General features: G+C 40.2%; 1 protein-coding gene across 1 annotated transcript in view; it reads right to left on the bottom strand.

Moving 5' to 3' along the window:
• LOC130273220 (sodium channel protein type 4 subunit alpha B-like) overlaps window positions 1-24,668 on the bottom strand; it is a 488,856-nt gene that overhangs the window by 403,379 nt on the left and 60,809 nt on the right. The gene's annotated exons all lie outside the window — the stretch shown is intronic.

Raw genomic sequence — 24,668 nt, forward strand, 5'->3', positions numbered from 1 at the left:
CCGGTGCTTACACATCTTATCCCATATCCAAAGGAGGTGACAGCTATCACGCCCCCTACCGTAGGCCTTGAGGGGCGGAGCATGCCGTCACACGGGGGCGGAGGCGTGACGTCACACGCCGCCGACCCTGCGGTCGACCGTAATCAGACCCGGAGCGAACACGCTCCGGGCACTGATTACAAACGGGGTTAAGATGTGTAAGCACCGGAGTACCCCTTTAAAGGGGTATCCAAGGGAACACAACTAATCTCTATCCACAGAATAGCCAAAAGATAAAGTATGAAGCACCACAAACAAAGAGGCAAACAATGATGGGTGCCAGCAGACCGTTGTCCCAGGTAACGGGTCAATAGTAGACAGCAACATGAAAAAATTCCGCAGCACTCCAAGTTAAGATGCAAAGGTGATGGATTTTGCATCTTAACTTGGAGTGCTGCTGATTTTCCTCATCTTGCTATCCACAGAATAGGAGATAAGTATCTGATCGAGAGGGGTCCCAGTAGTCGGACCCCCTGCTTCCTGGATGGAACTCGGCAACTTACTCATCCTGGGAGCACTCTGGCACCCACCTTCTGAGACAAGATGTTGTGATGGCCCACTCAGCCAATCACCAGCTAAGATGGGGTCTTATGTCAGCCCGTGAATTACTGAGAAGGCAGTCACTTCTGCTTGTCTCCGAGGGTGGGGGCTCCCAGGAGTTTAGGGCCCCATACAGGAGATCAGACACTTATCCCCTATTGACAGGATAGGAGATAAGTTGAGATCCTCAGAATACTCCTTTAAAAGGGTACTCCGGTGGAATTTTTTTATTTATTTTTTATTTATTTTTTTATCAAAGATTTTTTTAATAGAAGTAATTTACAAATCTGTTTAAAGGGGTTATCCAGGAAAAAACTTTTTTTTATATATCAACTGGCTCCAGAAAGTTAAATAGATTTTTAAATTACTTCTATTAAAAAAAAATCTTAATCCTTTCATTACTTACGAGCTTCTGAAGTTGTTGTTGTTCTTTTCTGTCTAAGTGCTCTCTGATGACACGTGTCTCAGGTACCGCCCAGTTTAGAAGCAAATCCCCATAGCAAACCTCTTCTCAACTGGGCGTTTCCCGAGACACGTGTCATCAGAGAGCACTTAGACAGAAAAGAACAACCTTAACTTCAGAAGCTCATAAGTACTGAAAGGATTAAGATCTTTTTAATAGAAGTAATTTACAAATCTGTTTAACTTTCTCGAGCCAGTTGATATATAAAAAAAAGTTTTTTCCTGGAATACCCCTTTAACTTTCTGGCACCAGTTGATTTAAAAAAAAAATAAAACATTTAAAAAATATGTTTTCCACTGGAGTACCCCTTTAAATACAGTGGCCAAGGCAGAATAACTTGTAGTAGGAGTAAAGGGCTACTCTGCAAAAGTTGTGTTAGGGAGCCAACTCCCTTAAGTAACACACATCATGCAATAAATACAATGTTTGATACATGTCAGACATACACATCAAAGCCCAGCACATATAATAGACACACACACTCAACACAGTTCATATGTCACCGAGCAAATGTACATTGCCCACATATCTCAAAAACACTTCAATCCCCCTGCAATTAATAACACATCCCAGTACTGAGCAGAATTCTGCATCCGGAAAATCCCACCCCAGGCATTTAAGTTCCACCCACTAATACTGATGAGCCACACCCTGCCCCAAAAAGCGGGAAGGTCCTCCATTCCTTTGGCTTAATGACTTCATGTCCACCTATGTTTCTATACTTAGAGCCCATACGACTCCCCCCACATCTTATGTAATTAAAGGGGTACTCCCGTGGAAGCCTTTTTTTTTTTTTTTTTTTTTAAATCAACTGGTGCCAGAAAGTTAAACTAAAGAGAAATCCAAAAAAGAAATGCTCTGATGTCATGACCACAGTGCTCTCTGTTGACCTCTGCTGTTCATTTTAGGAACTGTCCAGAGCTGGAGAAAATCCCCATAGCAAACATATGCTGCTCTGCACAGTTCCTAGAATGGACAGCAGAGGTCAGCAGAGAGCACTGTGTTCATGAAATGTATTTCTTTTTTGGATTTCTCTTTAGTATACAGCCCCTAAAAAGTACTGGAAGGATTAAGATTTTTTTAATAGAAGAGATTTACAAATCTGTTTAACTTTCTGGCACCAGTTGATTTAAAAAAAAAATAAAAAAAATAAAAAAGTTTTCCACGGGAGTACCCCTTTAAATATATTATTAAAATAAAAAAACTATGTAAAATAGTTGACAGAAAAAAAATTGCCAGTAAGGCTTAAATGAAACGTTCAATATTCACCCATCACCATGTACTTCATTACTTTACGATAAGTGGCCTCAAGCCAATATCATTATACATCATCTACACAGAGGTTAAAAAATAAAAATAAAGATTTAATAGCTTGTTGGGGGGGGGGTGTAATTGTTATAGAGCATTAGAAAGCACAGGCAGGAAGGCCGTACATTGCTCTGCATTTCCTGCTCTCTGTGGCAATACCTAAGATCCCTAATGCTGCGTTATGTCTTCATACTATATTGATAATCTACTAATAACATGACCGGCCGCTGCTGCCCGGAACATAGCTGCCTATGCCACTTAATACATACTTGCTGCTTTTCCCTTCATGCTCAATTTCACATCTACTGTCAATAGCCAAAAGAGACATAGAAAATGAATAGATATCTATCAACCATATCCAAGTATGAATGAGATTGATACTAGACTTAAAGGAGTATCCCCATGGCATCACCTGTCATAACGTCAAGTATAGCTATTGTATTAAAGATATCCCTTTCAATCCATGAAAAGCTTTATTATTAATTCTAACATAGAAATTATCCCTTCAATGGTTGGAGCTGGTTAGACAAGCAATATGACAAAAAATAAAGGGGTATTCCGGGCAAAAACATTTTATCCCCTATCCAAAGGATAGGGGATAAGATGCCTGATCGCGGCGGGCCCACTGCTGAGACCCCCCGCGATCTCCCTGCAGCACCCGCATTCTATGCGGGGACTGCATCTCTAGTTTCGGAAACCTCCGGGTTTCGAGGACTGGGGACGTCACACCACGCCCCCTCTATTCATGTCTATGGGAGGGGGCATGACGGCCACCACGCCCCCTCCCATAGACATGAATGGAGGGGGCGTGGTGTGACATCACGTCCCCAGTCCCGGAAACCTGGAGGTTTCCGAAACTGGAGATTCAGCACCCGCATAGAATGTGGGTGCTGAAGGGAGATCGCGGGGGGTCTCAGCTGCGGGCCTCCCGTGATCAGACATCTTATACCCTATCCTTTGGATAGGGGATAAAATGTTTTTGCTGGAATACCCCTTTAAGCTATATAGCAGACAAGCGGACATTCCGCAAATAGCATGCACGGCCAGCACTAGGGCTGCTCAGAAATGTGCTGTCTCTCTAGACAACAATGTCCAAGCAGACTACACCAGAAGACGGCCGTCACGACCTCTCCCATAGTCTTGCATTAAGGGGGCATGGCAGTGACATCACGAGCCTCTGCCCCTCATCGCCAGTAATCTGACACAGATCAAACTTCACGCCGTGAACCGGATGTCTGGGATGCTGCAGACAAGATCACGGGGTCCCCAGAGGCGGGACCACCGCAATCAGACTAGGGGCGGAGTACTCTTTTAAGGGTAGAGTCACATGGAGCACATCCACAGCATATTTTTTTTTTTAAGAGCGAGCTCTGTGTGTCCGCCTGTATCAGCGGATTTCCCGCTGTGGATGCTCTCTGTGTGACCTTACCCTTAAAAATTTGCCAGGACCCGGGTAACCCGCCATCTCTGGAACATCATCAGATACAGATGACAGGTTCCATTTAAGCTTTTTATTGTCTGATCCAGTCTGATCTTGGTCAATCAGAGATACCCTACTGATGATCATATAGGCGCAGGTGCCGTTATGGTCATGTACGTCACAAATTACATGTACGCGATTTTGCATTAAGGAGTTAAAGTTCCATTTCCTATTGCTGAAAGTAAGAAGCCATCACATCAATGATCACACATCAAACACCACAACGAGGATTTTGATGAAAAGCCGTTACTGAAAACCATCTGTAATAATTCAGATGGCACCAACATAACAGAAAGCTCACTTCATTCAGCTACCAGCTCGCCAAGTGTGTCTACGAAATGGCAAGAAGTATTCATAGTACAACACTATACCCGACAAAGACTACAAGAGCAAACATGACTGAACACTGAAACAAAGAAAAGATGGTCGTATGACTCAAGATGGATAATTATACAGATAGACATTAACAATAACCAATTGTCTCGTAAATGGAAGGATTTGTTACAAGAATACCAACTGAGAATCAGAAGCCAGTCTTTTCAATAAGTCTCACAATGGATTTTATTAAAAGGCTGTGTAGGAGAAGAATAACTTGGCTGCTCTCATCCATGAACACCTGTCTGCAGGTTATGTGTTACATTTCAGCTCATCCCTATTCACTTATCTTTACTCTTCTGTCGGCTTCTGCCCTGATCCCGCTCAATAAAAATACTTGCAGGCTTACTGATCTAGCTTGGTCAGCCCAGCATACCTGCAGCTGGACCAGGGGCCATAGGATGTGCTGAACTGCAGCTGCGTCTTTTAGGGTGAAGGTGAAGGCCCGCTCTATGCTGTCTTTACATTTGTCTGCTCGTAGTGGCAATACACCGATACGAGCAGACACACTGTGATGTGCGATTCGCAGTATACTCGCACATCGCGGGAGCTCTCTGCCTAGCTCAGAGCAGGGAGAGTGGCCACGATGTGCGAGTACGAAACCATTCTAATATTCCAGAAAGTATTTACATCTCCAAAACATTGTATTTTAAAGTGAAGGTGCAACCTCTATGCTTTCAAAGAACCTAAAAACAAAGGAAACCTTGATTATCAGGAAAACATGCATTGGAGCACTTATGTAGACAAGGTCAGACTGTCCCAGCAGAGCAGAAGAGGCTTCTGCAGTGGGTTCCAATAATGGGTCCCAAAGAGACAACAGCATTTGGAGCTGACTAAAAGCCAATCACTTGCCATTATTGTACACTTTTATGAGCTAATTCACACATAACCTATTCAGTCCCATACCCGATGTTGATGCTGGTGAATACCACATGTACTCGTGGCAGCCTCATGGATTGTGATGGACCGAACATAGTCTACTGTTGACTATATTTTGGTCAATTTCCCAAACATACACTTTTCTTGTGCAAGACTCTAAAGCGGTGTTTCTCAAGTGCGGTTCTTAAAGGGGGTACTCCGACCCTAGACATCTTATCCCCTATCCACATCTTATCCCTATCTCGGCTGCGGCACCCTAGACATCCGGCGCACAGAGCGAACTTCCGTGCCTGATGACTGGTGATGTTGGGCGTAAGCTTGTGATGTCACGGTCAGGCCCCCCCTTGTGAAGTCAAAGCCACGCCCCTCCCATGCAAGTCTATGGGAGGGGGTGTGACGTCAGTCACGCCCCACCCATAGACTTACATTGAGGGGGCATGGCCGTGACATCACGAGTGGGGCGTGGCCGTGATGTCACGAGCCTCAGACTCTGCACCCGACACTCTAAACAAATGCCAGGTGCAGCAAGGAGATCAGACTATCCTTAGGAAAGTGGATAAGATGTCTAGGGGCGGAGTACCCCTTTAAGACCCCCCAACAGGTAAGGTTTTCTGGATTTCCTTAGTCTTTCACAGGTGATATAATTATGGTCAGTGAATCAGGCATCACCATAGTTATATCACCTGTGAAAGACTAAGGAAATCCTGAAAACATCACCTGTTGGGGGTCTTGAGGACCACGCTTGAGAAACACTGCTGTAAAAGTTTACTGCACTTTTGAGTCTCTCAAAAAATGCAGCAAAGGTTTAACATGCTAACACAGCCTGAATATTTCTCTACTGCACATGTGAACTAACCTCAAACCACTTCTTAATCTGATGAGTTTACCTGGGTAAATTAGATGACCATGCGTACTGATCAAACACCACACCCAATCTCTCTGCAAAGCCAGAGGATTCATGGTAAATGTAGACCGCACAAGTCATCTCAGTGATTGATTTGCATCCAAAATGGCTAAAAACCTATTCCACCTCAGCTACAACAGTTAAGCACAAGCCTCTACACTATTGGTCTTCAACCTGCGGACCTCCAGATGTTGCAAAACTACAACTCCCAGCATGCCCGGACAGCCAACGGCTGTCCGGGCATGCTGGGAGTTGTAGTTTTGCAACATCTGGAGGTCCGCAGGCTGAAGACCACTGCTCTACACTATTCTATTCTAATAGCATATGCTGCACTATATAACGTAACCATAAAGGCAGTAACTTACTGGTTATAGAAAGCTTATCTGCAGCTTGGGAATTAAACATCACTACCTTCCTGATTCTGTCCTAATATCAGGTAAATGACAAGAAACCATAAAAAAGGGGGAGGTGCATCTGTTAAATCGACACCCCCCCCCCCCCCCCCCTGCTTATACCCATGGCTATAGGAAAGTATTTGCATGGTTTTATCATTTATATAACCTAAAGACAAAAAGGGATTATGAATGAGATTTAAAGATACACAGACATGTCATGTGACAGCAATAATAGTTTGTAGTACACTATAAACTGCAGTTTAAAAAAATTCTGAAAAAAAATAAATAAAAATGGGGAGGAATATTTCTATTTAATACTGCTCACTGTTTGCATCGGCTTAAAACACCGGTATGGCAATTGCCATGTGATAAATTCCCTTGTGTTCTCCTTGTGTATAATCCCTTCCCCCTTGTGCCCAGGTTGCTGTTTGATTAACCTGTGGGCTTTTTTTAGCAGTTGTTTATAATGTGTTTGCTTAGTTAATGAAAGGAGCAGCAGAACAGAAGGTATATAGCGTATACTGTAACCTAGGATGCGCACACTCCTAGATAGATCATACAGTACATGACGACTGACACAATAAGCGCACCCACAGATAGGAAACAGTTATTAGGAAATGTTACTTGTGGATTAAAACCTATGTCAGGTCAAAAACAATAATAAAAGAAGAGGGTTTATGGATGATGTAATGTAGAAAGCCAATGGGAGTAGTTGTCTCAGACCTCAGGGCATTTCAGTGAAACACAGATATAAATGGGAACTTTCATTATTCAAATCTTTTCATATGTCACTCAGATCCCGACTGATCAAAACTTCTGACATGTCCTTAAGACATGTCAAAAGTTTTTTTTTTATAAAGACGGGTACACTTTAAAGGGTACCTCTCATCAAAAAAACTTTTGATATATTATAGATTAATGTATGCAGAATAACTTTACAATTGCATGTTATGAAAAAATATGCTTCTTTCTATTTAATTTTCCACTTTGAAGAAATGACCACTAGGGGTCTCCCTACCAGTCCTGGCAGCAAGCATTTCAGACTCATGCTGGAGTCCTAAACACTACGAGCTGCCAGTCTGCTTTGTTCACAAAGGAGAACACTCAGAGCTGCCAGCCTGCTTTGTTCACAGCCTGTTTGGCTGTGAACAAAGCAGGCTGGCAGTTCTGAGTGTTTAGGACTCCAGCATGAGTCAGAAATGCTTGCTGCCAGGACTGATCGGGAAAAATACAATAGAAAGAAGCATATTTTTCATTAACATGCTATTGGAAAGTTATTCAACATTCATTAATCTAAAATATATCAAAAGTTTATTTCATGAGAGGTACCCGTTAAGGAGTGACAGTACATTTCAGAGGAGGCAAACGCTCAAAAGTTATTTATTCTGTTAGTATATTTATTTGTTAATAATTAGTCTTATTTATACATTGATCATTCATAATATTACCATCTAGGTACAATAAATAAGGTTGAATTTGTCAACATAAACAAGGTACAACAGTACCCCCAAGATCATCTATCTACTTGGTTAGGGCCCCGACAGTACCGTACTGACTAAGGCAGCATGGTACTGCCGAAACATTGAAACCGCAAAAGCTTTTTTGTATTTATAGAATTGGTGGTGCTGTGATTTTCTGCTTTTTCCCCTGTCAAGGAGGAGGATATATACTAGGCAGAAATGAACAGTCGATTCTTGAAGTTGTTAAGTTAGATGCAGGAAAAATTGATAAGTTAAGGGATCTGAGCGGACCTGTGTCCTCTACTGACCGGTTTCTGCAAATACTTTTAGTCACCACAAAATAACAGTTCTGGAGCCGTTTTGCTAATAGCTCGGTGTTGTGCCGATCCTCTCTTATACTTACTAGAAATGTATGACTAAATAGTCATCTGGGAGTTACTAATTGGGGGAGTGTTCCTACACAGTCTAACAAAGTCTGCTCAGATTAGATAGTCTCAGACAGTGTAGGGACCCCCCCCCCCCCCCAAGCTGGTAACGACCAATAGACGATTTGCTCATACATTTCTAGTATCAATAAGAGCTATAAAAAATATGCTCTAGAATAGTCATTCCCATGGATCTACTAAAAAGACTGGTGTAGAGAAGACACGGGCCAAATTGTGATGGCTAGATAGATAACTGGATCAGAGAATCTCTAAAAAGTCTTGTAAGGTGTTCCTGGTATGCAGTGGTTAGTACCTACCAAATGTGGGGAGGAAGACTAGTGAACCAGTGACAGGATCATGGCATCCCAAGACACATTGATGAATGATGCTCTTCTATAGGATTGGATCAGAAAGTAGGTTAGCCAGTCAGATCTGAAGATATATAGGCCCCATCCTGCAGCTTATAGGTCCAAAAGTGTTTGCTTCTAATATGCTGGAGCCAGATACCAGTTTTTTAGAGTCCATGCCTCAACGAGAAGTTGTTCTAGTGTCATTAAAGGGGTACTCCACTGCCCCAGCATTCAGAACATTTTGTTCCAAATGCCGGGTGTGGGCTGCGGGGGTCGTGACGTCGAGGCCATGCCCCTCGTGATGTAACGGCACCCCCGTCAATGCAAGTCTATGGGAAGGGGCGTCATTTACATGGAATACAAGCATTTATAAAAGCAGGCACCTCAGGAGAGATGACAGGTCCTCTTCCAGATGACAAAACGTGATATCATGCGGAAAACTTTTATTTTATTTTTTTTTTTACGTAGGGACACATTATTATAAAATGTATCTTTTATGTCTTTGATTGTTGGGATTTTAGGATTTGTTCGTGAAAGACATAGGTTTGCTGGTAGATCACTATGCACATTTGATGTGGAAAGTCTTACATACATCTCCCTTTTTATCCCTTCCTGAGTTAGAACATAGAATTCTTCTTTTTTTTTCCTTCTAGAGCTTTTTGTTTGACAGTGTGACGGATAGTATTAACAGCTGCTGCTGTGTGGTCATAGGAAACAGAACAATGTGACAACCGCGACAACAACATTAACATGAGACAACAAGTCAGCAAGCAACCCAACCTTCTGAGCCTTGCAGCCCTGCACTGATTGATTCCTGGAGTTGGTGCACAAGGCCCTGGTACGGCAACAAGTGGCAGCTGTCATCAAAATGCGTGACACGCAAGAACGTAGCCTTTCCTTCCCTGACTGTGAAATAAGCGGAAATGCCAAGAGCCCTATGGCACGCCACATTCCACCTGCCAGGCTGCAGGAACTTAACACTTCTGTCTCCGGGATTGCAGATCAAAGCTTATTTTATGTGTCCATCTCGTTCACTTCAATACATGCATAACTCTACTTTCAACTCTACTTTCTTCACTTTTTTACCTTTATACATATAGATACTTCTGAGCCGAAGACTATGTTGTTCTCAGTTCCTGTTGATATTTACATATATTCCCATGATATTCACCAAATGGAAAGCTCAGATTTTTCACAAAGATGTTATTGCAAGTAAATGAAGTAAATGTGAATATATGTTAATACTTCCTCGGCTAAATCTCACTTTTCTTAAAGGGAATCTGTCAGATGCAAATCATGTTCCAAACTGCTGACACTGTTAAATAGCTGTTAAGGCAAGAAGACATATGTTACCTCTCATATATCTGTCTGTGATTGTGTAACATAGGAATATGCTTTTATTCTCTGGTGCCAAATGTCAAAAGAGTGTTCCCAAGCCCCTGAAGTGCTGAAGACTGGAAAGCCATGCCCTTCCCATCCGTGTCCCTGCTTTTTTGACAGTCAGGGCTCTGCTTCCAAGACTCATTCCTCCTCTGACCATACAAATTGTGCTCAGGTGTGAGATTTGGAAACAGGGCTCAGCTTCCAGCTGACTGTCAATCAAGCAGGGACAGGGATGGGAGGGGGAGGAGAAGTTTCAGCCCTAAACACTTCAGGGGTTTGGGAACGCCTCCTGCACTAGACAATAAAAGCATTTTTCTATGTTAGGCTACTCTCACACTGCCGCTGGGCTCCACCACAAACGGTCATTAAGGCTCTCTCTCCTTTTTCTTTTTTCCTGCCTTTAATGGCTGTTATTGTGACGGAGCCCAACGGGAGGCATAACAGGCAGAGAGGATCCCATTCACTTGAATGGGATTCTTTGACGTTTGTTATTGTGGCCGTTATTCTGCCAGAAGATAGCGGGAGAAAAAGCTATCTTCTAACGGGCGTCACACTGCCGGGCACTAACGGCAGTGTGAAAGTAGCCTCATAGAAAAACAGACAGACATATGAAAGGTATTCTTCAGTGGATGGTTTGGTGCTATGAAGAGAGGATTTTATGGTTCAGTCCAAACATTTATGTCAAGGGAATTCCATGAAAAAATAGCAGCAAAATAAACAAGGAAGTACAATGATACAATAACTAAGGAGAATACAGGACACAACATTTAAAGCAAGTAAAGCCCCTGTTCGTGCCCTGAAATGTACATTACAGAAATACTGACAGCAATGCATGTTCTGCGGAAAGATCTACTGACTTGGGACAGTAGTTATGCCACCATTTGCTAACTATTTGCATGGACATCTAAACTACTGTTTGTATCATATTTTATGTATGTAATGCTTATTTATTGTATAGTGCGCATTATGCAGTGTGCCAGTATATACCTTGTGATTTTCCTTGAAATTTCTTGTTTGCTACAATGTATCAGTTTAGCTCATAATGAATTCACAGAGGATTGGTTAAATCATATACAATTGCAGCACGTGTTCTGTCGTCAATGTAAGTACATTCACCGAAGAGGAAACATAAGGGTAATAGAGGCCATTGTATGCCTATACAGTGCGACCTGTACGAGACAGGGCCATATTTGCCACCAGGCCCTCAGAGGCCTGAGCCTAGGGTGGCAGTGTTGAGGTCAGCAGCACAGTGAGTACAAAAATAATAATGGTGTAGCTGATGCTGCAGCCTTCAGAATATAAAAAAAAATCCGCTGCATATTGTGTTGTGGATTTTTGGTTGATTTCATCACTTTCTGTGTATAGAGGTGAGATATAGGGTGAATCTGCAAAAAAAACAAACATATGTAATGCATGCAAATGTTGCTGTTTATTTGTGACTGATCTGCTTAAAAAAAGACTGACTTATGTGAAATGGCCTAATGGCCTAGGGCAACTGCTCTACGTGAAAGGTATACTTGAAAGGTATATTCTAGGAAATCCTCACGATGTATACCTCTGATGACGTCACCATTCTTAGCCATCAAAGCCATTTAAGGGTCAATCTCCACAGTCCACTAAAGCTTGTAAAGGCATGTCGGGCAGTCCAGTGATGTCTGAAATGTAGAGACATGTAGAGGCCAGATAATGGACAACTGACCTGTATCTACACCTTAACCACAGGCTATAAAAGCTGCATACCAAACAACAATTGCCTGCAGCAAAGTGCTGGACTAAAGAGCTACTGACATCTACAACCTAAACAGAGGGGTCCCAGACCACATGGATTTCACTCAAGTTTTATAAATATCTACAACAAAAATAGCTTTAGAAATTGTGGTAAGATAACCTTCAAGAGTTATCAGAATTTCTACAATGTTCTTATGTAATAAAGACTGTAGATACCAACTTAAAAATGGTCTTCTAAAGGGGCGGTCTACTCAAAGAAGATGGCTAATATACATAGTATATCATGGAACCAATATCTGTCATAAAGAATCTGCTTTGGATAAAGCAGTGGTCTTCCCAAAGATAGATAGATAGCATACAGGTATCATATATATATATATATATATATATATATATATATATGATACAGATGTTGTAGATGGACATATCAATATAATAAATTTATTATAATAAAGTTGAATTCTCAAAAATGGATGGATAGATAGGTAAAAAGATAGGCAAGAGATAGATAGATAGATAGATATGATACAGATGTTGTAGATGGACAGATAGACATAATACACACACATATATATATATATATATATATATATATATATATATAGAGGGAGAGTGAGATAGATAGATAATATAAGAAAGATAATAGATAAAAGATAGATAGATAGATATTATAGACCAGGTTTAAAATTATGGAAGTACAAATCTAAATGTATTGTAGTAATGTATACTAGGGAACCATCTTATTGTTATGTATAAACAGAAGCCTTTACAAGAGCTGAATCCACAATAGAAGTAAGCAGCGATATTACTTATGCTTCTAATGCACTTCCTATACTTATGTGAAATCTATATGATCGGATACATGTTTAATACGTTCAGAATTTCTAAAGATATGGACAGAGCTCACTGCAAAACTAATTCTGTTCCTCACCCGGATAGGTTTTCCTCATGGAAGCTACACTTCTAGTCCAGTGGAACCACATTTCTACATTTGGACACATGGGATCCTCAGTAAACTCTAGAGATTTTTGGGAGGAAACACATATTTTGGTGCACGTTTAGTTGCACAAATAATAGAGACTTTTTTTTACAGTTTCACTGCTTTGTGTGTCCACAGTTTGACACATCATCATTTCTGCCAGAAAACCTGTCTGTTATACCACAAAGTTACACTTACTCTGACATTTGAGGGATCTGAATCCCTCAACAGTTGGCAATTGTATTAGGAATTTTGGCAATCTTAATAAATTTGGCATATCATGCTCCAGTGGACTAGTTTTTAAGTGTGGCATATTAAAAAAAAGTATAAATTCATCTCCCCTTGAAAGTGAAGGTAAAACAATCTTTACTGTGGCAACCACTAGGAAGGCCAAACTGCAACTCCCAGCATGCCTATACAGCCAAAGGCTGTCTGGGCATGCTGGGAGTTGTAGTTTTGCAACATCTTGAGGGTCACAGTTTGGAGACCACTGTTACAGTGGTGCCCAAACGGTAGCCCTCCAGATGTTGCCAAATTACAACTCTCAGCATGCCTGGACTGCCCAGGCATGCTGGGAGTTGTAGTTCTGTAACATCTGTCCCTTCAGATTTAGCAATTTTCATGAAATTTTTGAAAATTGCTGCTCTACTTTGAAGCCCTCTAATTTTTTCAAAAAGCAAAAATATGTCCATTTTATGATGCCAACATAAAGTAGACATATTGGGCCTCATTTACTATCCAAACCCGACTTCTATTGTCGGGTTTTTTTGTCGCATCTTTGTCTGCGCCATGTCGCAGACATCGTGCGCCAGTCTGCGACACGATGCGACATTTTTTCCCGACGGACCCGATGTGGATTCTCCCAAACCCGAAAAAGGGGCGTAACCCGACATTTCTGAGCTTTCCCACATATTTATAAAGGTTTCCAACCCGAATTTGTTGAATTGTTGTGGATTTTTTCCCGACAACTCAGAGGAGTTGGAAACCAAAACCAACAAAAACCCACGTGCGACAAACAGGATGCGACATAATAATAAATACCAGGGGAAGAAAGCAGTCGGGTAAGAAAGAAAGCGATTTTCTAATTAAATGAGGGCCATTGTATTTGTGAATAAAAATAAAATGTATTTGGAATATCCATTTTCCTTACAAGCAGAGAGCTTCAAAGTTAGAAAAATGCAAAATTTTCAAAATTTTCATGAAATTTTGGGATTTTTCACCAAAAAAGGATGCAAGTAACGCCAAAAATTTACCACCAAAATAAAGTAGAATATGTCACGAAAAAACTATCTCAGAATCAGAATATTCGGTAAAAGCGTTTTCGCGTTATTAATTTGTAAAGTGACGGTGGTCAGAACTGCGAAAAATGGCTCAGTCCTTAAGGTGAAAAAGGGCTGCGCCCTTAAGGGGTTAAAAAAAAAAGTTTTCCACTGGAGTACCCCTTTAACTAACATGGAAACACAATGGTTCGCCAGCAGCTTGGCCATGCTGTCTGTGAAGACCTGAACAATAAAATATGTAACATAACAATCTAAAAGACCCTATAAAGCGATCAATGTCATCCAGACACACGCTAGTCTGTCCAAGTTTTTAGCCATGTTATGTGGTCGTGCCAAGAAAGGGAACTATAAAACTGAACTGGCATTTAAAAGCAGGAAGAATCTCGTCTGCATCTATGTATGGATATATCTCGGATCCCTCAGGCCACACGTATGATATTTACTGGAAACGTGATATGGCAAAATGAATAATATGAAGGCTGAAAACTATTGTAATCTTTTAGGGCTCAATCACACTACAGAATTCAGTGAGCAAAATTTCCTTGCTTAACTGCTCTATAAATGATAAAACCATGCAAATACTTTCCTATGGCCATGGGTATAAGCAGGGGGGGGGTGGGGGGGTCGATTTAACAGATGCACCTCCCCCTTTCTTGTGGTTTCTTGTCATTTACCTGATATTAGGACAGAATCAGGAAGGTAGTGATGTTTAATTCCCAAGCTGCAAATAAGCTTTCTATAGAGTTACTGCCTTTTATGGTTACGTTATATAGTGCAGCATATGCTATTAGAATAGAATAGTGTAGAGCAGTGGTCTTCAACCTGCGGACCTCCAGATGTTGCAAAACTACAACTCCCAGCATGCCCGGACAGCCGTTGGCTGTCCGGGCATGCTGGGAGTAGTAGTTTTGCAACATCTGGAGGTCCGCAGGTTGAAGACCAATAGTGTAGAGGCTTGTGCTTAACTGTTGTAGCTGAGGTGGAATAGGTTTTTAGCCATTTTGGATGCAAATCAATCACTGAGATGACTTGCGCGGTCTACATTTACCATGAATCCTCTGGCTTTGCAGAGAGATTGGGTGTGGTGTTTGATCACTACGCATGGTCATCTAATTTGTTCCCTTTCTGCTCTATGGTACGGAGGCAGAAATTAGACGGATTCAATGCTTATCCCTGTTGCTATATGCAGTGGAAATAAGTGCGAAATTCATACTAAGTTGAACAGACCCAATGAAAGCAGCGTATCTGCATCACATGCAGCAGATTCTAAACACTGCATTACTTTATGGCAGTGCCTGGTGTACAGGTTACAGTAATCTTCTGGTGGAATCCAATTCCATAGTATTAATTGAGAAGCAGATTCCCATTGAGGTCAAAAATGAAGAGGGAAACAGATAGAACATCAGCCCTCAAGGTGAACCTGATAATAATGCCCTTGGAGAAGAATTGGCATATATATTTATAAATGAACTCAACCAATGAGGCTTAGATAGTAGAAAATATTACTTTTACTAATTACTTAAAAATCTATTTTTATAAACCATTGAGGTCAAGCAGAATCTGTTTGGAATTTACATATTGTGAATGAGCCCTTACAGTGATCATCCAAGATTAGCAGAACATGGCGGCTTCATCCCAGCAAACAGAGCCACCTCTGTCTTTGGGTTCGGCAGCTCCATTAAAGCAGTCATGTTTTTCCAATCCTGGATATTGCTTTAACCAATGCGGTCTTAGATATCAGACAGTCTGTGCTCAGAGTAGACTTGGGCACCTATTGGCTTCTACGAGTAGCTCCTGCTCCCTCTCACCTGCCGATCACTTCTGCCTAATTCTGGGAAACCTGTGACGGCATGGACTACCACCAGTTGCTTTGTATTAGAACTGATGCAAAGCAGAAGTGGAGCAGTCTGCCTTAGCAACCAGATTCCATTCCTTTTGAAAAACAGAACTGCTGAAAAATAAGGCACTGACATATGGCTGCACTGTTTGGCCTACACCACCTTCTATTGTACTGAAGACTGGATAGCCATTTATACACAGCAATAAGGACAATGAAATAGATGTATATGACAGCTCCTACAGATATCTCCTCTTAGAACATGCCCAACCCCCATCAAGGAGGAGAGCAAATCTTACAGATACTTCTACTCTTCTCATAGATATCTATCAGTGACTATTTGGCAATTATCACCATCCAGGTATCTTCTCTGTGTTCTCCATTGCTCCTGGTCATCCCTCATTACAGGACAAATACTTCAGATTCCAGGGAATAATGGATTATCCTCTCAGGGCAGCCATTAGCACAGAATTCTTCATGGCCAATTACACTTTTTTATATTGACCCCATACACCATATATCTTCCAGATACCACTTCAGGGGTAGCAGTGATAGACACACCTGGTAGGACCTGGTATCTAAAGCTGGTAATTTACATTGAATAGCTGTCAGCTATACGCTCGATCGGCTGACAGCTATCTTTCCCAATCCCCCAGTACATCTGCACAAGCAGCTTGACTGTGGGTACTTATGGTTTCAATGGCTCACTGGTTGGTGAACATTGATCTATAAGATTCTCTAACAAGATGAAGATAATAGGTGCATTTGCATGTATTAAACAGCTCTCTTAGGGTACGGTCACACGTGCCGTATTTTGCTAAGTATTTGCTGCTGCATATTTTTCTACTCATTAATTTGGGTAGCAAAATGTGCAGCTGATTTTGTTACCCATTGACTTCAATGCAAATAGGCAGCAAAATACAGAAGTGTGACCCTACCCTTAACCTTCCCACTAGATTGTGGGCTAAAGTTTTAGTTGCCATACAAATAAAGCAGTTTACCACGTAAACATTATTTCTGTAACTATAGCTTCTAAAGGGAGTATCTCAGCCATTAATAGTTATCAACAATCCATGTGAAAGCTGATTAATGTCACTAGGACCACACGGATTACTAAAAGAGGAGACCCAATGGGGAGGACTTGTGTGGACCAATCTGCAACCAGTAGAGAAATAGACAGCAATGCCCTTATTCAATCCTTTGGTGCCCGCAGCATTAGGGATCACCCTTCTCATCCCTGGGAGTCACACAAATTGCTCAAATACATAAAGAAAGCCACAGCACTCTACTTATGGGCCCATGTTCCTTTATTGAACTGACAACAAAGAAGTGACATTTCAACCCATAATGGGTCTTTGAGGACTCACAGAGGGTCAATCAATTTGCAAGACTTTCAGGGATGAGACCTCCACCCATCTCCTGTGTTAGTCCCCCTTTGACACAATAGGAATCAGTCAAAGCATATAAGAACTATAACCAAGCTGTGACCCAGTTATCATTTGCTAATAAAAGTTGTTTGTTTTTTGTTTGATTTTTTTAAAATAAATTTTATTCTTCCCAAAAACAATCTGGTCGGCTGAAAGGCTTGTAAAGCCATGTTCACACGGCGGAATATCCGACCGGAAAACACAGGCGAACATTCCACAAATAGCTAGAACTGCTCGGAAATGCGACGTCATAGACAGCAATGCATTTTCAAGCAGATTCTGCTGAAAGAATTGACAAGTGAATTCTTTTGGCAGAGGTTAGAATCGGGATTTCCACAGCATATGTTTCTGCCATGGAAATTCCACCATGGTGTGCATGGTGCAGTAGAATACCATTGATGATAATGGGACTCTGCTGCAACTGCTTTTCCGAGCAGAATCTTTCTGCCAGATTCCGCTCGGAAGTTTTATTGTGTGAGAAGTTCCACGGCACTGTAAGTTTTCTTTATTGCTCCAGTTGTAACAACGGACAAGATAGATTGTAACAACATAAGACAGATCAACAACGGACAAGGATCAGAATATTATATATAATATAAGAATATAAGAAGCAATAAAGAAAACTTGCTGTGGAAACTCCTTTCTTACAAACCTTTGAAGACTACTACCTTTATAACCATTGAGCACCGTTGGTGAGTCTGTTGCAATACTTTCTATGGCATATTATACAGTTAGTGCCAACCAGATTTTTCTATTGTGGGCAATTTGGTATATTACTATGGCCCCTTAGTGTGAAACATTATATGATGCTTATATCCTATATCTGCTGCCTTGCAGCGTTGGGGTCCTAGGTTCAAATCTCACCAAGGACAACATCTTCAAGGAATTTGTATGTTCTCCTTGGGTTTGCATGGGTTTCCTCCAATTAATCCAGTTTTCTCCCAAACTCCAAAAACATACCGATAGGTCAATTTAGATTGTGAGCCCTAATACGGACGGGGATTAATTTGAGTATACAGCACTGCAGAATCTGTGTGCGCTATATAAATAAAGAATTATTATTATATCCAGTGGCAACGTTAGGCTGGTGGAAAAGAACTTCTCATCCACGTATACAACATTACGAAGATGCAGTTACGCACGGCTGCCCAACGTCAAATTATTTTTCCTAGTTAAGCAACTGTGCCAGTGTGCAAAGAGTGGAAAGAACATACCAAGCTGAGCAATTCCATATGGCCTAAGTCAGCACAGGATAAGTGTAACACCGCATATACTACCAGATCTCCCCAAATTTGGACAACACAGCACGTGAGCCCTGCATTTATTTTATACAGTTTCCCATTTATATAAATATGAACTTTGAGACATAAAATTGCATTTAATATTAGCAGCATTTCAAGATGAACTGGAGGCAAATTGGTAATTTAACAAACAGGACTATCTGTACATTAGGAATTACATGAGGTAATGCCATAGACCAGTGTTTTCCAACCTGTGGCTCTCAATATGTTGTAGTTTTGGAACAGCTGGTGTGCCAACATGTTGGAAAACACTGCAGTAGGCTTAGGGCTTATTCACACTGCCAATGTGTTCCACTAAAGGAAGCTCCATTGGTCAGTCTGTCAGAAGGACAGGCGTTAAACATTAAAACATATTCTGCATGTCCTATTTTTTTTTTTTTTTATCTCTGCTCCCCTCCTGTAAGATACCAGACACCCGATGGCCCCATTCAAGTCAATGATATCTGTCAGGACCTGGTGGTATCAGTTGTGATCCAACCCATTTAAAGTTCATTAAGCGCAACTAAAGAGCCAAACGGACCCTGAAGGAGTTGGAGCAGAACAGCAGAATGAACCTAGCTACACCTACACACCTATATTAAATCACACATAATACACTGTGATACTCAGATTTCAGAATGTCCCTATGGGGAAAAAAAAGTTGCAAACAACCTTGCTACTACTTCCTGAAATCTGGCTATGCTTGTACAGTTGCTTGCCACTTTTTTCCATGCAATGTTAGGGTACGTTCACATACTGCAAATCTGCATACCCTTTACAGCAGTCAGCAATCCAAGAACAGGATATCCAGTTCCCCTAAAATGTATTAATTCATCTTAAAATGCAGTGTGACAAAAATAGACATGTCTCTTAAAACAATCATCTAACAAGGGGAAAACATTAACACGTTTCACGCCTAATGTAGGGCTTGAAACGAGTCTGTTTTTTTCTTTAGTTTTAGAAGATGTCTATTTTTTCATACTGCATTTTAAGATGACAATACATTTCATAGTTGTAATGATTTTTCAGGTAGATGGATGTACTGTTCTTGGATAGCTGCCTTATATGTACATAGGAATTGGCCTATCGTCTGTCCATGACTACCCCACTGATGGCTCTGTGTCTCATATTCACATGGGGGTGAGCTGACCCACGCTTTTTTAAAATTAATTAATTTTTTTCTCTTTTCTTTTTTCGTTTTATGCCTTTTCAGCAGTGACATTCAAACTGTGGACCTCCGGCTGTTGCAAAACTACAACTCCTAGCATGCCCGGACAGCCAATGGCAGTCTGGACATGCTGGAAGTTGTAGTTTGCAACACCTGGAAGTCCACAGTTTGGAGACTGCTGCACTACAGTGTTTCCTGGGCAATTCCTTAAAAGCCCTAACTTAAAGGGGTATTCCAGGCAAAAACTTTTTTTTATATAGCAACTGGCTCCGGAAAGTTAAACAGATTTGTAAATTACTTCTATTAAAAAAACCTTAATCCTTCCAATAGTTATTAGCTTCTGACGTTTTCTGTCTAACTGCTCAATGATGATGTCACGTCACAGGAGCTGTGCATGATGGTAGAATATCCCCATAGGAGCTGGACAGCTCGCGGGACGTGAGTCATCATTGAGCAGTTAGACAGAAAACAACTCAACTTCAGAAGCTAATAACTATTGGAAGGATTAAGATTTTTTAATAGAAGTAATTTACAAATCTGTTTAACTTTCCAGAGCCAGTTGATATATAAAAAAAAAGTTTTTGCCTGGAATACCCCTTTAATGATACAAAACTAAAAATCAATAACTACATGATAATATTCCAGATACTAATAAAAAGTCAATGTACAAACAAGTGATTATGCAAAATATTATTTTCGCATGTTTAAAAACAAACAAATATTATTAATTAATTAATTAATTAAATGGGGAAAAAAGAAGCTATGTCTGCTCTGAAATAGATTCATATCTTTTCCTCTGGACGCTGCATCATAGTTTTAGCATGATGGATATGAAAAGGGTGACGAGATACCAATATATTTTATAGAGAAAACCCAGTCTTGTCTAAACAAAGCTCATTGCTGCCCCCGGGGGGGGGGGGGGGGGACTCTAATTTGTGTCCCTTGTGAACGGTCAGTAGGATGGTCAATCCCTGACCTGAGGACTTGAATAATCCTAATTAAGGAACATAAAACCAATGCAGGAGGTGAGCGCAGGAAGCAGACAGTTATTAACATTCCATCTGTTCTCGGCCTGTGGATATATTTGGTTTATGTACAAAAATGCTCCTTCCAGCTAATTGATCCAAATCTCCGAAATGAATCTGCACTTTTTTCCAGTTCCAAACCCAAATCCCTTTGCAATAATGAAGGCAATTACTTTGCGGGCTCAGGTCTAGTACTAGGCGTCCAGTCTGATCTCTTATTTTTTTTTATTTACTATAAAAGAAGGCTTACAGTAGAATCTTACCGCCATGCACGTCAATTATACCCAATACGTCTATGTAGCACCAACGTGTTCCGCAGGGAATCACATCACTCGTGGGTTTCCCCAGGTTGCGCCCATTCCATTAACATTTCCCAGCATGCTAGCAGAGCCTACAATACAATTTAATATTGGGTGACCGGCTCTTTATCAGGTGAGCGGATTTGGGCACCATCACAGCACATGTCTATGCGAGTTCATCAAGCGAAGGTATCAGTGTTCACAGTGATTTTTACATAGGACTGCAGGTGACACTTTGGAGCTCGGAGGGTGATCAAAGAGTTAAGTCAAGAAGGCAGGTGCTACATCCGTAGTCATTGAAAAGACATTAGTCTAAAGCTGAAATGGACGACTAAATCCCACTCAATGCTATTACTTATGTCAGTGTTTCCCAACCGGGGTGCCTCCAGCTGTTGCAAAACTACAACTCCCAGCATGCCCGGACAGCCTGCGGCTGTCCGGGCATGCTGGGAGTTGTAGTTTTGCAACAGCTGGAGGCACCCCGGTTGGGAAGCACTGACTTATGCAATGCTATTGTGAGTGGGGAAGGCGAACCTGATACCATATTGATAATTCTCCAATTTGCTGTACTGCAAAGCAATAATCAATTTGAGATCCTTATACTACAGTACGATATGATGTCCTGTCCGCTAAGTGTTTCCTTAAGTGAATGCATAGACTATTGACATAGGACTAAGAGTTACATCAATCATCAAAGTCAGGATACAAATAATATTAATACTACTATCAGTATTACATTATGGGTAGGTTCTTTAGTGGCCTTTTCGATATTCTCCACCTGTCTCTTATTGGCCTTACATGAATAATACTGCAACTATTAAGACTTTTAAGAAGTGATAGTAATAGTTCTAAGTATAAAACTATTATAAATCTTACCTATTTTTTTATATAGTTATAAATAAAATAAATATCAAAACTCTTAATACCTGCAATATTATTAAGAGTGGTTATAGAAGTAGTAAGAATAAACAGAATAGTAGTAGTAATAACAGTATTAATACTATCACCAGTAGCAATGACAATACCCAGGACATCATATGAACATACATAGTGACAAAGGGTGATGATAATAATGTTATCCTATAGTTATAAAGATAACTATATAACAATAGTATGATGAGACTTGTAATATTAGTATGAAAACAGAATTATAGTATCTGATATCTGATAATAGAATAAAATGATAATGATATTACTAGTAGCAATGACAGAAAAATCTTAATGAATCATATTATAATCGTATTCTATCACAGAAACAATAAAAAGTAAATAGTAGTAGTAGTAGTAGAAGTAGTAGTGATAGTAGGAGTACTGATGATAATAAAAATAATAATAGTGGTAGAAGAAGTAGTGAAAGTAGGAGTACTGATATGATATTATTAATTATTATTATTATTAGAGATGAGCGAACTTACAGTAAATTCGATTCGTCACAAACTTCTCGGCTCGGCAGTTGATGACTTTTCCTGCATAAATTAGTTCAGCTTTCAGGTGCTCCGGTGGGCTGGAAAAGGTGGATATAGTCCTAGGAGACTCTTTCCTAGGACTGTATCCACCTTTTCCAGCCCACCGGAGCACCTGAAGGCTGAACTAATTTACGCAGGAAAAGTCATCAACTGCCGAGCCGAGAAGTTCATGACGAATCGAATTTACTGTAAGTTCGCTCATCTCTAATTATTATATCAGTACTCCTGCTATCACTACTTCTACTATTATTATTACTATTATTATTATTATATCAGTACTCCTACTATAACTACTTCTACCACTATAAATAATAATATTATTTTTATTATCATCATCATCACTCCTACTATCACTACTACTACTATATACTTTTTATTGTTTCTGTGATAGAATACTATTTTAATATGATTCATTAAGATTTTTCTGTCATTGCTACTAGTAATATCATTATCATTTTATTATTCTATTATCATAACTACTATAATTCTGTTTTCATACTAATATTACAAGTCTCATTATACTATTGTTATATAGTTTTCTTTATAACTATAGGATAACATATGATCATATGATGCACTGGGTATTGTCATTTCTACTGGTGATAGTATTAGTACTGTTATTACTATTATTATTATTATTATTATTATTATTACTATTATTATTATTACTATTATTATTATTGTTACTATTATTATTAATAGTGGTAGTAGTATAACAACAGTGCAACAATAGTTTGAATCATAATCCGATAACAGAACTATAGAAGTTATAAGTGATCCTAACAGTATAATAAATGGAATATTAATAGTATAATAATAGTATACTAATACTACTCTTATTAGTGTGCATAAAATAAACTCACTAGAAGTGATGACACTTCTCAGTTATAGTGGTAGTATACAATATAGTTGTTGTTGTAATAATAGTATGACAGCATTATAGTCATTAAGAGTACACCAATAGTGAACACACTAGTAGGAATATATTCAAATCACTAGTAGCAATGACACATCCCGGAGAATTAAAATGCAAAATACCATAGTAAAAACATATACCAGAAATACTCATAAAATTGATAGAAAAGCATAATAACAATAATAATAACAACAATAACAATAGTATTAGAAATGATAACATTGATGACATTTTTTCTTAATTACCTATTAAAAGTATCCTTTTAGTGTTTTTTCCATGATTAGTTAGAAATAACAGCAGTAATATAAATACTGTATAGTGATGGTTGTAATAATATTGACAGAACTGTAGCAGTTATAATAACAGTACACAATAGCAGGACATAATAATATGACAGGTAGCAATGACAGACACACATCCCAGTGAATCAGGCATTAACATAGAACAGTGTTTCCCAACCAGGGTGCCTCCAGCTGTTGCAAAACTACAACTCCCAGCATGCCCGGACAGCCTTCGGCTGTCCGGGCATGCTGGGAGTTGTAGTTTTGCAACAGCTGGAGGCACCCTGGTTGGGATACCCTGGCATAGAATGCAGAGCAGCCATCCCTGCAGGATAATTCACTTACATAACCACATGGGCAGGATGAGCTCTATACTGAGCAGCTGGATAACAACTTCTGCACCCATCCCATGTAATCTAATTAAAAGAGTAATTATTGTGGATGGAGCATAAAAGCTGTGGGCTAATAGGTTCTAACTCTCCATGTAAGGTTACAGCTGGATGTAGCAAACAGTCCTGTTAGGAAGGGTCTCTGCTCATATTTTACACTGTCACAGTCTGGGATGCCTTCCAGATACATAGTAGAAATCTATTCCTCTACCTATTGCCTCTGGATTGACAGGAGGGCAGAAGTAAGCTCCTCAGACAAGTTTACTGAGGATTGGAGATCAAGGGGGTTTTACATGGAATTCATGCTAATAACTTCACCCCAGGTGTTATGGACTCTTATTCTGGATGGGTAAGAGCCTAGAAGTCAATGCTTACCTATAGGCATACAAGAGCATCAAATACTTACAGTGTCTGTCCAGCAGGTCTATAGAAGATGTGGAGAAATTCAGGGATAAGGTCCACAGACTGTTCTGCTCTAGCCCTGGTGTTTAGTCCCATTAAAGACCCAGCTCATGTTGCTTTAGTGGGAGGCACATAATAAAAGGGGGGAGTCCAACCCCTAGCTCCTGTTCTATGCTAGGCTGATCTATAC

The sequence above is a fragment of the Hyla sarda genome, chromosome 5 (genome assembly GCF_029499605.1).
Source record: "Hyla sarda isolate aHylSar1 chromosome 5, aHylSar1.hap1, whole genome shotgun sequence".
Classification (NCBI taxonomy): Eukaryota; Metazoa; Chordata; class Amphibia; order Anura; family Hylidae; genus Hyla; species Hyla sarda.